Consider the following 16,152-nt stretch of genomic DNA (forward strand, 5'->3'; position numbering starts at 1 on the left):
CTCTGCTTGTACTTTTTCACAGAATCACAAGGTTGGAAAAGACCTTTAAGATCATCAAGTCCAACTGTTCCTGTCCTATGCTGAACTATACCACTAAGTACCACATCTGCCCTTTTTTTAAACACATCCAGAGATGGTGACTCAACCCCCTGCCAGGGCAGCCTGTTCCATGCCCTGACAATTCTTTCAATTAAAATTTTTTCCTAACATCTAATCTGAACCATTTGATCTAATGTTCAGAAGTCTGCTGAAATATATTTGGTATTTTCTGACTTGAGATGGATGTGGGTGGTGAGAGAGCTCAAGGACCCCTCCAGACTATGCATCTACTATCTGGGTGTTTGCAGTTACACATCCAGCTGGGTCCAAACCTTCCACAACTGAAGTATACTGATTTTTCCAGAAAACTGGTCTATATCACAGACATTGTAGCTAAAGCTCTCCTTTCTTAACCAAATACAGAGGAGTTGCATATTAGACTTAAAAGATTGATCTGCATGTTATAGAAAGAAATTCTGCATTAATGTTGCTGCTGGGCTGTGCACGTCTGTGTATGCAGGGAAGGAGGCAGCACACGATGCTCTTTAGACTTCCCCGGTTTCTCACCTGAAGAAAACCTGAAACGACCAAGTACCATCATATCTCACATTCATATGTCAAACAATACTCATCTTTGCACAACTGAATGGGTTCATCTGGGTAGCTGTCAGCATCAGGCATCTGGGGGTAGTTATACATCACCCTGGCTGATAAAAAAAGATCTGGTCAGATTCAGGGAAGACAAATTATTTCACAACCTTCAACACCAATTAAATGTGTATTTCATTTTCATATAATATATTGCAGGTATCTGGAAAAAGAGTGAAGGGCATATTGCTGGCTGTCTCCTCATCTGCATAATTGATTTCCCCACCTCCTCACCAGAAGCAGTAAGGGCAATGCATGGGTGGAGCAACACAGGTCCCTCCCCAGACCTTTCCTCTGAGCACACTGGAGGAGACGTGATGGTTTTCCAGCTGTTGATGGTTTTCCAGCTGTTGATGGGCACCGTGAAGAGGAAGCAGAGTTTGGAGGACGTGGAAACAGGGCTTTGCAGAATTGAGCACTGGAGTAATTAACGTTTCTGGAGGATGAACTCCAAGGAGTCTGTGAGTGGGAACAGACACGCGCTGACGTGTCTGCTTAACCAGGGCAGAGAATTAAACAGATCCACAGAGTCTGCACAGATCGAATTCCACTTGGATGTTGTGGTTGAAATTATGCTGGGCTCCCTGGAATCTTAAGGAGTTATTCTAATATTTTAAGAAAAATTTGCCCTACCTGCAGGGGAGTGACACCTCTCCAAATCTCAAGGGAGCAGGTGAAAATGGGAGAAGAATATTGAATACCACACCTGAGATCCTCAGCTGATTGAAGACAGTATGGTTAAACTAAAACCTTCTAATTTATACCCAGATAAACCAGCTGTCACTCTTGCTGCCCACTCTGCCCAAACACCAGGAACCCAAAGCAAGAGCCACAAAATCAGGTTTTAACTTGGACCTCTATAGCTGTCAGAAGACAGTGGACTGAATAATAAGCTTGGCCTTAAAGCTCTAGCTGGTGTCACACTGCCAACACATTCTTCACAATGTGATGATGAGCAAAATTAATTTTTAAAAATTTGCAACAAAACAGACTATATCAGTTGAAAATCTAGTCCTGGATTTCTTTAAGAATAAATGAGGGCACATTATTATCTGGAATTTTGAACATTGGGTCTTTTCATCATTTACACCTTTTAAAATGCATATAACAATTTCATAATGCCTTACATTTGCTGCCCCTCCCAAGCCTTCTCATTTGTTCTTCTTCCATCATCTCAATTATCATAGAAAGTGGATAAATGCCAGCAGAGACAGACACAGCTTATGACATCTCTAAATGCCCAAGAGGTAGACAAGTCCCCGAGGAGACGTAAGGCTCGAGTTCAATGCAAATTTCAAGCAAAGCAGAGGAGGGACCAGCACTTGGCTCTTTCACACTCCAGAGAATGATCTAATTGATGGCTATTAGTCCTTATGTGACTAAAAAACCTCATTGTGCTAGTGCCTTTGCCTCTTACCAAACCTAAACCCAGGACCTAATCACGAGAAATTGGAATTAGATGTGCAAATAGCACTGTCTACAGCAATAAGCAGTAAGTCAGAGGACAAAATCTGACCCTGCCTTTTGCCTTGTGTGTCAGTTGCATGCCTGAAACACAACAACCCAGCTCCTGGTTGATCAGGCACAAGAGTCTTGGGACTTCCTGCCCAGGTCCTCAGGTGCATCAGATTCTGCTCTGGGAAGCAGAGTTGCTAACCAGTAGGGATGCTACTCTGGAGACTGCAAACAGCTGTTTTACAGTCAGATTCCTGCTTCCCAAGGCCATGGTCACTTTCTAAGAAGTGCCTCCCCATGCCCAAGTCACATAGCCTTCATTTCTTGCCACTCCCAAGGACTTCTCTTGAGCTCACTTGTCCAAGTGCTGACCCTAACCAAATTCTAATGCCTAGGAAACAATGTCAGTGAGATGAGGAATATCAAAGACACAGAACATACAGCTTTTGTAGAAACCAAGGGCTCTGCCATCTCCTTCACCCTTTACCAATGCTAATTATGTGAGACTCAATGTACAATAGACATAGAGATGTTGATTTCCCACTGTACCTCAATTTTTATCTTCTTTCAAGCTTGCCTGAAATTGTCTCTCTGACCAGCTTCACTACATCTTACAGCTCCCACATCTCAGTGGCAGGAGAAGGGTCCCTCTGAGAAACAACTGATACCTTCCTCATTGCAAACTTTGACTTGCATCTCCCAAGTCTTTGCTGCCTCCTGATGTCTCCTGTCTGCAGCAGATGATGAACTTGGTGTACTTGGAAAGGGCAAGCAGGGTGACCTAGAAAAGCCAAGTGCTGGGCATTGCCTGGGATGGAAGTGTGCACCACAAAGCCATGGCCAGACTTTGACTCACCAGCCTCCTCTCCTAGCAACTGTGATGCCCATTGCATTCCCTTGAGATGCAACTGCTTCCTTCCATCCAGAATAAGCACAGGAAGGTCATGCTGTGCTAGTGGCAGCAAGTTAAATGAACCACTGGAGTTTCTTATAGGAGAAAAGTGTAGACCCAGGAAGCAGGGGGGAAGGAAGGGCTTTGAAGTTTTGAGTCAATGTGTCCCTCAGGGTTCTTTTTTTTTTCCCCTTATGCTCATTTTTCCCTTTCTATATACAGGTTATTTAAATGGCTGAGTAAATAACCAAGGACCTGGAGAGGATCTGCCACAGCACAGAGAGCTTTCTTTTACACACACCAGCCAAAGAAACAACCCGTGAGAGTACGTCGTAGAGCCCCCTCTCTTGGTAGCAGTCATTAATATTACCAAGCTGGAGCAGCAGTGTTTGGATGTTCACACCTCTCCATGGTTCATGTCCCTGCATCCTGGTGCATAGAAAAATGAGATCTTCCTCATGCTCAAAAGCCCCAGGGAGGAAATGTCAAGAAAGGAGAGCTCTCCTACTTGCTACCAATCCAAAGTTCATCGGGAAGCCACCCAAACCCCTTCTAGTCTTTCCAACAAGCTGTAGGGTGAAACATAAAGTGCTCCTCCAGGATCTGGAGTCCCAGCAGTTAATAGATGTTCTGCAATAATTTGGGATAAAAGGAGAAGCAGGAAAAAAAGGAATAGGAGGAAAGAGATTCTTGCTTTATTCCATAAGATTACAGTTGTTTCCCAATTGAATTAAGAAACAAAGCAACATATATTGTCTTTAAATTAGACCAATTTTTTAAACAGTCTTTTCAGATTCTTTTTTATATTTAAAAAAAAATCAAAACAGGGGAAAAGAAAGGATTAAATTACTTAAAACAAACTGAGCAGTCTGTAGCTGGGAACATTCAGTGCTGCAATAGACGCTGTACTTAGTCTTTTATATCCTCTCCTTTCAGCCTGGAGATCGGAGAAGGAAAAAAAATGCTCGTTAGGTGATGAAGGGTAAATCAGAACTGTTTCAGCACTGGGGCTCGCTGCCTTCTGCGAGATTTTAAGGTCATCTTGCTACACAGAAAAGGAAATGATTACAGGAAATATTACACTTCATGCTTCTGCAGCTGAATTAAGTGCTTTATTACTTACCACTGAGGACACTTCTGTTTGACACAAATATATTTGTTAGAGTATTTTATTAAATTACAGCAAACATCTGAATTCAGAGTGGGGCTGTTGAGGAGCTAAATGTAAGAAGAATTGACATTACGGTGTCTTGGAAGCAGTAAAGCAGTAATCAGTTTTGACAGATCTTACTCATGTGCTTTAGGCTCAACAAGAAGTTGTTTGGATACCATCAGGGTGAAGCAGAAAGAAATGAGCTATCAGGAGCTCCCTGAAAACTGTGGCAAAAGGTTCCCCAGAGATGCTTCTCCCAATTTTTTACCAGCAGCACTAGAAAACCAAGGATCGTAGGTAAATATTTTGGTATTAAGAGAGATTTGTCATACTTGTGAATAGTTCTGCCTCCTGACCTTACACAGCTGCATGGATAGCAAGCAGTGTCCCCCAGGGGTCTGGCTTGGGACCGGTGCTCTTTAATGTCTTTATCAATGACATTGATGATGGAACTGAGTGCACCCTCAGCAAGTTTGTGGATGACACCAAGTTGAGTGGGGCGGTTGGCGTGGAAAGGAAGCCATCCAGAGGGATCTTGGCAGGCTGGAAAGGTGGGCCTAGGTGAACCTAATGAGGCAAAGCAAAGGGTCTTGCACTTGGGCTGGAGGAATCCCAGACACAGATACAGACTGGCAGAAGAGCTCCTTGAGAGTAGCCCTGCTGAGAAGGACTTGGGGATTCTGGTGGATGAGAAACTTAACATGAGCCAGTAGTGTGCTCTTGCAGCTCGCAAGGCTAATGGTATCCTGGGCTCCATCAGGAGAGGGGTGGCCAGCAGGGACAGGGAGGTGATTGTCCCTCTCTACTCTGCCCTCGTGAGGCCCCATCTGGAGTCCTGTGTCCAGATCTGGGGCCCCCAATACAAGAAGGATGTGGAACTGTTGGAGAGGGTTCAGAGGAGCCACGAAGATGATCAGAGGGCTGGAGAACCTCCCCTACGAAGAGAGGCTGAGGGAACTGGGCTTGTTCAGCCTGGAGAAGAGAAGGCTGTGGGGGCACCTCATTGCAGCCTTCCAGTACCTGAAGGGAGCAGAGAAACAGGAGGGGAATCAACTTTGTAAAAGAACAGACAATGGCAGGACAAGGGGGATGGATTGAAGCTAAAGGAGGGAGGGGTTAGAATTAGATATTAGGGGGAAGCTCTTTACAGGGAGAGTGGTGAGGTGCTGGAACAGGCTGCCCAGACAGCTGGTGGATGCCCCATCCCTGGAGGTGTTCAAGGCCAGGTTGGATGGGGCCCTGGGCAACCTTGTGTAGATCCATGCCTGTAAGCTGGTGTCCCTGCCTGTGGCAGGGGGGTTGGAACTCTGTGATTCTTGGGGTCCCTTACAACCCAGACCATTCTATGATAGTTCATCTATCACTTTAGAATGTCACTTTCTGGACCCCAAATCTGTAGACAAATTGTAGGAGAAAGTAAAATGGTCCCTCTGAGTGTATTGCAAACTCTTTTTCTAAGGCTTGTTTCATACATTTTATAATTCTCATTTGATTCTTTTAAACGTTTGGGAACAATAACTACATCCTTGATTTTGCAGTTCCTGGCCTGAGACTTAAGAAAAGCTGGGTGCTAGTGCCCACTGTACCCCAAGACAGCCTGCAACAGCCTGGCAGGACCAAATCCCAGGTTAGGGCAGGAAGAGAGCAAATAAAAATCTCTGGCATCTCCCCACCAATGCTGGGAGATCCCCAGTGGGATCCTTTGCTCAGTTTTAAGTAATTTTTAATCTCAGGCCAGAAGGAAATTACATTCAGCAACAATTAGACCAGCCTTCTGTAATGATGTAGGGCACAATATGGTCCCATTTTTGTTAGCTCTCACATAAGAACTACCATGCAGGGAATATTTTTCACATCTGCTGTCTGTAGGCAGCATTTTCCCGGAGTTAAAGGCTTCTTGCTCATCACAGGACAATGAATTTCCCAAAGGTTCATCCCTTATCCCTTTCACTCTGCTCTATAGCCCTGGGAGTCGTTAGAGCACAGGTACATTTGGAGTAATTTTTGAAATACCACAGGAATGGCACAGCTGAGATTACTTCCTCCCTCTAGCATGCAAATCACCTGTAAAAGGGTTTTCCTGGAAAACAATTCCTTACATCTTTTCCCAAGGGTGTGTGCTCTTTTATTTCTCAGGGATCAAAATGCTTATGTGAAGATGCACAAGGAGCTGTTTAAACCTCAAGTACTTTGAGGTGGCAGCAGCTTTTTCTCCACTTCCCTTCATTTTTTTCCTCATTTTTTTACTCATTCATAAAACCTCTGCTGAGCCAGAAACTCAGGAAAACAACTTTATCTGCTTGTTCAACATCTCAGCGTGCTGAAATGAGCCTGTTTCACTGCAAAACACACTTAGGCACCAGCAGATTGCCTGTAACTTCTTCTTATGGGCAAGTTTCCTCCTTATAGACTCTCAGACTTTTATTTTCTCTACTCAAAGTTTGCATGTAGTCAAGAGTATCTCTTGCAGGTTCAGTAGTGCAGGATAATCCTTGGATGTCTGCTACACTTCTGCTGAAGTCACTTGACCGTGAGCATGTCCTTTAGGTCCCAATCCAGAAACGTGCAGTAGGTGCCAGATGTATGAAGCTAGCAACAGCATTCAACAAGGTTCAACAAGGCCAAGTGCAAGGTCTTCCCCACATGGTGTTGGTGCAACCACGAGCACAACTACAGACTAGGTAGAGAATGGTTTGAAAGCAGCCTTGAGGAGAAAGATTTGGGTGTGTTGGTAGACAAGAAGCTCGACCTGACCCAGCAATGTGTGCTCACAGCCCAGAAAGCCAACTGTGTCCTGGGCTGCATCACAAACAGTGTGACCAGCAGGTCAAGGGAGGGGATTCTGCCACTCTACTCTGCTCTCATGACACCCCACCTTGACTACTGCATCCTGTTCTGGGACCCCCAGTACAAGAAAGATACTGAGCTGTTGGAGTGAGTCCAGAGGAGGCCATGAAGATGATGAGAGGGCTGGAGTACCTCTCCTACAAAGACAGGCTGAGAGAGATGGTCTTGTTCAGCCTGGAGAAGAGAAGGCTCCAGGGAGAACTTAGAGCAGCCCTACAGTACCTAAAGGGGCTACAGGACAGCTGGAGTAGGTCTGTTTGTCAGGCAGTGTAGTGACAGGGCACGGGGGAATGGGCTTCAGATGAAGGAGGGTAGATTTAGATTAGATACCAGGAAGAAATCCTTCCCTGTGAGGGTGGTGAGGCCCTGGCACAGGGTGCCCAGAGAAGCTGTGGCTGGCCCTGGATCCCTGGCAGGGTTCAAGGCCAGGTTGGATGGGGCTTTGGGCACCCTGGGCTAGTGGAGGGTGTCCCTGCCTATGGCAGGGGATTGGAGCTAGATGGGCTCCCAATCCAAACCAGCCTGGGATTCTATGGCTCTGTGATATTTACTGTTAATGAAAAATCCTCCTGAAGTTTCCAACCCCCTTGTGTAGTCAATGGAAAGAGAAAGGTGTCTCAGGAAATTTCCAGGGGTCCAACCCACCCGAGGACCCTTACTTGACTGCATCTCTCTGATGACAGATACAGGTGGTCTCTCCCAAAGTTAAGCATCCCTCCAGATGGTGATGTTAGATGCATACTCACACTCCATTGATTGTCATGGCAATTAGAGGCCCAGACCCAGGTCACTAACAAATTGCAATTTGGCCATTCACATCAGGATGAAGATTTACATAACTAAGCAGGAGCTTTGTTGTCCAACACACAGAGCATTTCAAACTCTCCAGTCCTTTCTGAGTTCAGACAGACTGACAGCTGGCTTTTTGGGTTGGGTCCTTTGCCCGGTGCCAAACGCACAGGCTGTGCTAGTGTGGAAGGAGCTGCTCCATTGACTGGCTCCACAGGGAGCCTTTCCTCCAGATTTTGTTTTCTTGCTTCATGAAAATAAAACTGTTACAGTTCAGGTGGCATTTCTAGTTCCTGGAAGCCTCCCTGTAAACAAAGCTGGCTGATGAAGTTGTGCATTGTTTTTCCTGTTTGCATCCACCCCCGAGTCAAAGCTGCTGGAAGTGATAGCATTGTGCAGATGAGTTCAAGGGTCTAATGCAACAAAGGACCTGTGTGTTCAGCTCTTTCTCTCCCTTACAGGAGCAACATCTTATTCTTTTTCAGTTTCCTCTCTGGAGAGAGTTTTATTTAAAATGTTGTTTGTACATTTATTTGGGTTTTGGTTTGGGTTTTTTTTTTTTTTAGTGCCTTTGGGCCTTGAGAAATCTGGGAGCTCAAGAATTCAAACTGGAAGGAGGTTGTTTAGAAAAACTTCAGTGTACTACATTGTTCTCTAAACCCCAGATGCAGGGTGCTGCCTTTGCCTATTGACATGCTGTTCACAATCTGCCTTTATCAAACTGGTTTTTTTAATTTCCATACCACTGGGTGACAAGTTCCCCACCCAGCAGTTGCTCCATGGGGCAGAAAATGCTAATCACAGAGCCACAGAATCACAGAATCACAGAACATTGGGGGTTGGAAGGGACCTCGAAAGATCATCTAGTCCAACCCCCCTGCCAGAGCAGGATCACCCAGACTAAATCACACAGGAACACATCCAGGCAGGTTTGAATGTCTCCAGAGAAGGAGACTCCACAACCTCTCTGGGCAGCCTGTTCCAGGGCTCTGTCACCCTCACAGGGAAAAAGTTCTTCCTTATAGTCACATGGAACTTCCTCTGCTCCAGCTTGCACCCATTGCCCCTTGTCCTATCACTGGCCATCACTGAGAAGAGCCTGGCTCCGTCCTTCTGACTCTCACCCTTTACATATTTGTAAACACTAATAAGGTCACATTTATGTCTCTTGCCATCCACCTTTGCCAGGAAAATCAGAGGCTCCGTGCAGTGAAACCTGTCTTGTCATCTCTCCTTTTCAGGTGGAGTGTGCACCTATATCACACTTTTATACTGTCACTGTAGGTTTGTCTCAGCACAGAAGAAAGGTCTTAAATTTATGGCTTGCCTGACTGCAGTTGTCCCCTGCAGCTCATTTGACTATTCATCATGGTCCATGCTGTCAAGTCCCCACACAGCTGAGGATGTCACCCATCAGAGGATAATTCCTTGGTCATGCTATAAATTTATCATCACCCATTAAATATCTCTATTTTTACAAGACTGAAGTAAGATATATTTTACATATTAAACCTTCAGAACTCCTTGCAGAGAGATTTCGGCTGTCACGTCCTCCTCAGGTTGTAGCTCCAGTAATTACCTGGAGTATTGTGCCCAGTTCTGGGCTCCCTGGTATAAGAAAGACAGGGATCTCCTGGAGAGACTCCAGCAGAGGCTACAAAGATGATTTAAGGGCCTGGAGCATCTCCCCTGTGAGGAAAGGCTGAGTGAACTGGGGCTGTTCAGCCTTGAGAAGAGAAGACTGAGAGGGGATCTGATCAATGTTTATAAATATCTGAAGTGTGGGAGACAGAGGGAAATGGGCAGCCTCTTCTCAATGGTCTGTGGGGACAGGACAAGGGGCAATGGCCTCAAGTTGGAGCACAGGAAGTTCCACACCAAGATGTGGAAGAACATTTTCCCTGTGGCAAAACACCAGGAAAAGCAGAGGTGAGTTGTGTGAGTGGATGGGGGACAAGGGGCAGGAACAAGCAACAGAATCACAGACATAGCCCAGTGAGGAGCTGAGCAGATGCAGCAACTGGCTAAGACTGCCCAATGTGCCCACAGATGGGACAAGTCAAGATGAGGCCCAGAGAGAGTCTGTGGGACTGGTTGGGGTTGCTGACTATGGGTCTTGCTCTGGCCCCTCCAAAAGATGGGGAGGGAATGACATGCATCTCACCTAACATCATGTTATGATTTGATTTTCCAGAGAGAAGACACAGCTTGAGAACAAATGCATTTATTTGACTTTCATTAGCTAGGCACAGAAATAACCCATGGCACTTGAACTCTCCTCTTGCTTTTCAGTTTTGCAGATTTTTTTTCTCTAAAAGTGCCTGAAATTTAGAAATATTTCCAGGCAACTTTCCAAAACTCAGAAAGTAGAGAAAACTGAACACTGTTTTCCTTCCTCTAGTCTACCTCATCAATTTTAATCACCAGGGAATACATTTTCAAAGTGGCACTTAGAGGCAGAAAAATCACATTAAAAAGTAAAGGGATTTCCATCCCTAAATCACCATGACCAGCTTTAAATCATACCTGAAGGCAGCTCATTTTCCTGTCCAGGCAAAGAGTGAGGCAGAGGAAGATGCTCTGAGTGCAGGAACAAGTCCAAAGCTTTCTCACTGGAGGAACCCCCTTCCTTTCACAGAATCACAAGGTTAGAAAAGACCTTTAAGATCATCGAGTCCAACCAACCCTGTCCTATGCTAAACCATTTCCCTAAGTACCTCATCTACCCATCTGTTAAACACATCCAGGGATGGTGACTCAACCCCCTCCCTGGGCAGCCTGTTCCACATCCGACAACTCTTTCAGTGAAGAACTTTTTCCTAACATCTAATCTGAACCTGTCCTGGCCCAGCTTAGTGCCATTTCCCCTTGTCCCATCTCCTGTCACCTGGCTGAAGAGACCATCGCCCACCTCTCTACACCCTCCTTTCAGGTAGTTGTAGGTAGTGATAAGGTCTCCCCTCAGCCTCCTCTTCTCCAGGCCAAACACCCCCAGCTCCCTCAGCTGCTCCTCATAAGATTTACCCTCCAGCCCCTTCTCCAGCCTGGTTGCCCTTCTCTGGACAAGCTCCAGGACCTTGATGTCCTTCTTGTAGTGAGGAGCCCAGAACTGGACACAGCACTCGAGGTGCAGCCTCATCAATGCTGAGTTCAGGGGCACAATCACCTCCCTGGACCTACTGGCCACACTGTTTCTGACATAAGCCAGGATGCTGTTGGCCTTTCTTAGCCACCCAAGCACACTGCTGGCTCATATTCAGTCAGCAGTCTGACCTTTGCACAGGTCTAGGAAGGATGCTGGTAGCAGCTGGGACCTCTGTCCCTTGGGACATACGCAGTAACCTGGGTCTTGCTACCGAAACACCCTCACCCCACAGTCCCAGCGTCTCTGGGGTTTCTGCACGGGTGGTGACTCTGCGCCTACACAAGCGACGCATCAGCTGAAATGGCATCTACCTTCTCGTTGCTACAAACGAGCTGTCAGCTTAATTGGTGTTCTGGGCTTGTGTTCTTAACGCTGCGTTTTTGGTTTAATTGCACCTCATTAATTTTTGCCTTCTGAACTCTTCCACACGGCAGCGAGGAACTCGGGCACACACAGCTTCACCCCTACTTCTCCCACACGTCCATGCTTCTTCCATTCCAGGTCTGTGATACACATGGCATGTTACTGCCAGAGCACTTGATAACAGAAGATTGAGACCCAAACACAAAAGCATTTAGTCTGTTGGCTTCCCACTTAGCTATTCAGAGACTCAACAGGAGCAAAGAACTGCCATGATTGGCTGAATCAGAGCCTCAAAGAGGCCAGGGCCACACAGTGAGCTAGAAAGAGTGCCAAGAATAAAACCCAGGAGCTTCTTGGCTCTTTGTTCCCCATTCAGGACATGGGATCAGGCTTCTTCTCTCCCCTGATTTCATGTAAGAGCAATAAGAGATGACACCAAGTGCTGGTTTTGGCTGGGGTAGAGTTAATTTTCTTCACAGTAGCTCGTATGGGGCTGTGTTTTGGATTTGTGCTGGAAACTGTGTTGATAATTCAGGGATATTTTAGTCATTGCTGAGCAGTGCTGACAGAGAGTCAAGGAGTTTTCTGGGAGCAGGCTGGGGGTGCACAAGAAGCTGGGAGGGGACACAGCCAGGACAGCTGACCCCAACTGACCAAAGGGATGTCCCATACCATATCACATCACACTCAGCACATAAACTTGGGGGAGTTTGTGGGGGAAAGAGTGAGGGGAGGCACAGATGCTGCTCTGGGACTGGCTGGACACCAGTCAGGAGGTGCTGAGCAATTCTTTTTCATTTGCATTGCTTGTTTTTCTTGGGTTTTATGTTCCTTTATGTTCTGTTCCTTTTCACTGCAATTTAATCATTCCTATTGTTTTATTTCAGTTATTAAACTGTTCTCATTTCACCCTTCTGATTCTCTCCCCCACCACAGTGGGAAAGCCGGGGGGGGGGGGGGGGGGGGGCTGTGGTGCTTAGTTGCCAGCTGGGGAAAGTTGTCTGGCTTTCCTTAGATGTACTACAGGGATTTTACCTCCTTCCACAGTCACAGGCTATGTTTCCAACCACCCAGGTGTTGCTGCCACCACTGTGAGCATGTGGTGCTTGCCATGGAGGATGAATGGCAGTGTGGGAGAGCCTTCAACCAGCACCTGCTGGGCCTGACTTGAGGCTCAGACCGCAGGGCAGAAACACCCAGTGACTTTGCTTTATCATGACTCCTTGTCCCTCTGGTTTTGTGCCAGACACACACCTCCCAGCCCTCAGCCCAGGCCAGGACACAGCCCCAGGCACATCTTTTTCACCGTATTTCGAGCAATTTCCCATGGCCACGAAGATGATTAGAGGGCTGGAGCACCCCCCCTGTGAAGAGAGGCTGGGGGAGCTGGGCTTGTTCAGCCTGGAGAAGAAAAGGCTGCGGGGGGACCTCATTGCAGCCTTCCAGTTCCTGAAGGAAGCAGAGAAACAGGAGGGGAATCAACTTTTTAAAAGGGCAGACAATGGCAGGACAAGGGGGATGGATTGAAGCTAAAGGAGGGAGGGGTTAGATTAGGTATTAGGGGGAAGTTCTTTACAGAGAGAGTGATGAGGTGCTGGAACAGGCTGCCCGGAGAGGTGGTGGATGCCCCATCCCTGGAGGTGTTCAAGGCCAGGTTGGATGGGGCCCTGGGCAACCTTGTGTAGGTCCAGGCCTGGAGGTTGGTGTCCCTGCCTGTGGGGTATGATTTGAGCTTTACAGGCTGAAACCATGGTCTCTTGGCTTGGGGAAGGGGTGGGACAGCAAATGTGGCCTGGTTGTGCGTGTGTGGCCAGGCCGAGGTCTGTGGAGCATGCACAGAGGGGGAAGGGAGCACGTGGTGGGGTGCTGAGGGCTGGCAACCCCCCCCAAAGGGACCAATTTCCCCCTTGTAGGCAGATGGTGAAGGCTGGAGGAGGAAGGGAGTGTGTTCGCACATAGGGAGGTGATTTGGATGCAGGCAGGGAAGTGTGGCAGGGTCTGGCCGGTTTGGCCGGGCTGCTGCTTGTTGTTATAGCAACAGGAGGAGTCTGCTGGCAGGGGGGATGGAGCCGGAGGGTGGGGAAGGGGGGCTTTTTAGGAAGGAAAGGATGGAGTTTCAACGGGCAAAGAGAGGGGGAAGTTGAAGGTCTGGAGACAAGGATGGAAACAGCAGAGGGGTGAGTGGGATATGTGGGAACGGAGGGTTCTCCACACTGGCATTCAGCTGATGTCCATTGTGCCCCTTCCCCAGGTCTGGCCGGGGTTCCTCTCCTGATGGGAAGGGGAAGGTCTGCAGGCTGTGAAGGACACAGTAGAGCTCTCCACATGGCAGCAGGACCAACACCACTGCTGTCAGTGTGCCAGTGGGAAGGAGCAGAGATGTTGTGCTCCTTGCTGGAATTGCAGCGGAAGGTAAATCCTCTGCAGAGACCCCAGAGTACAACAGTGGTTGTAAGTGTCACTTTAGGATGAAGGGCCAGCAGCTGGAGAAGGCTGTCCCAGCCACAGCCTCAGCACATTTGGGCTTACCACACCTCCAAAGCATCCTGATAATGGCTTTGGATCTCTGCAGTCGTTTGCCGTGCAGAATGGTGCTGGAGAATCTGCTACAGCCACTGCAGACCTGTCCATGGCAAACCAGACCCAGCACTTTAACTGACACACCAAAACCCCCTTGGTGAATCCTGAGATCCCGAATTATGGAGATCCTGAGACCCACACAGGGCTTTTCAGCATGAAGCCTCAGCACGGTGGAACTGTTAATGACATTTGCATAACAAAAGGCGCTACATAACCTGGTGTTTCCCCAAGGAAGCGCCAGTTTATAACACAGCCAGCCCTCGGAGCTCAGCGCTGCTGCGTGTGGGGACCGACGCCCTGGAAGGGGAGGGAGGGGAGGAAGCCTTTGCGGGGCCATCCCGCAGGGCCAAACCCTCCGGCCCGCTGCAGCACCCCGCTCCGCACCGCTTTGCCCAGGAGATGGCAGCAGCGTGTGCGAGTTCAGCGGGGCTGCGGGGTCCGGCCGGCATCCCGCACCGCCGGCACCCTGCACCGCACCTCCACCCCGCACCGCCACGGCCCCACCGGCACCCTGCCACGGCACCCCGCACCGCCGACACCCCGCACCGCAACCCCGCATAACCACCCCGTCCCGCCGGGCATCCCGCTACGGCCCCGCTGGCACTTCACACCGGCACCCCGCAACGCCGACACCCCGCACGGGCACGGCCCCAGGAAACGCGGCGCCGCAGCCTATGGAAGGGGAGGCCAATACCCCGGAGTGCCCGTCACCCAGGGCGGCTTTGCAGGGCTTTAACCCGACAACGTGACTTTGCCCCGAGGCAGCTTCGATGTGTTTTCGGCTTCGTGTTAATCGCGAACATTCCCCGTCCTGCTCACCGGGCCCTTTGTCAGCGAGGCCCATCCTTTCAGAGCGGGGCTCTCGGGTAAACGCTGACACAACTGCGTTTGGTTGGAGAAAGCCTGGCACCCGCAGAGATGACACAGGACTGCAGCACCTCTGCTATGAAGACAGGCTGAGAGAGTTGGGGTTGTTCAGCCTGGAGAAGAGAAGGCTCCAGGGAGACCTTAGAGCCCCTTCCAATACCTAAAGGGGCTACAGGAAAGCTGGAGAGGGGCTGGTTACAAGGGCAGGGAGGGACAGGACAAGGGGGAATGGATTTAAACTGAAGGAGGGGAGATTTAGGTGAGATATCAGGAAGAAATCCTTCCCTGTGAGGGTGGTGAGGCCCCTGCACAGGGTGCCCAGAGAAGCTGTGGCTGCCCCTGGATCCCTGGCAGGGTTCAAGGCCAGGTTGGATGGGGCTTTGGGCACCGTGAGCTAGTGGAGAGTGTCCTTGCCCATGGCAAGGGGTTGGAGCTTGCTGGGCTTTGAGGTCCCTTCCCACCCAAACTAGTCTTTGACTGACTCTGTACCGGTTGCTCATGTCAACAAACATCCATTTGGGATTGTTATTCCTACCTGCTCTGTCCAGGACCATACAGTTTTCTCATTTCCACACCCCAGATGCTGAGGCTTTAGGTTGGATTTCCCTTCCCCGTGCACGGCAGTGCAGTTGTCACCCTCAGACATCCATGATCCATCCCAAGGATTCCTCACTAATGAAATGCCTTTCATTACTAACCAGCCCTGAGAAATATTCCAAAGGCAGGAAGGCCTGAATAGGCAGCAAGAGCCTGGGATGAACAGAAACAATAGGAAAGGATTCAAAAGCACAAAGAGGGAGGTGGGGGTGTGTGGGGGGTGTGTGTCTGTAAAAAAGACATAGGGTACATCAGATGTGAGTACAGGAGGACACTACCACACTCTGTGCAGGCTATGCATCATCCTCAGATCTGCTGTTTAACCTTGGGTACAAGGTGGAAATCTTCATCAGTCACCTTCCCACTGTTGATTCCTCCTTTTTAGTACAGCCTTTTTCCTCCCCAGGGAGTGATCCCTGCTCTTCAGCATCAGGGCAGGGTGGATCTGCCCACAGAGGGACCTCCTGGAGCTGTAGGTAGTTGGCAGCTCACCTCTCCTTTCCTAATGCAGAGTTCTTGGCGCGAGACAGAAGGGACTCCCTTGCAATAAGAAAATCCCAAAGGCTGCAGGATTTGTGTTGTGAGGAGAATTTAGTCCTTGATATTTAACGAGTTCATTCAATTGGTGGTAGAAATGAGAGGGAAGGTTTCCCCAACAAACCAGCCCCTGTGCGTGCGGGACTCGCTGCACCTCACAAATTCCCCAAAGCCCCTTTTTACAGCAGCACGTGAGCTCAGCTCGTGGGGGTGGTACCCTGAAATTGTGCAGAGGGGAAG

Source organism: Gallinula chloropus, assembly GCF_964237585.1.
Source record: "Gallinula chloropus genome assembly, chromosome: 1".
Classification (NCBI taxonomy): domain Eukaryota; kingdom Metazoa; phylum Chordata; class Aves; order Gruiformes; family Rallidae; genus Gallinula; species Gallinula chloropus.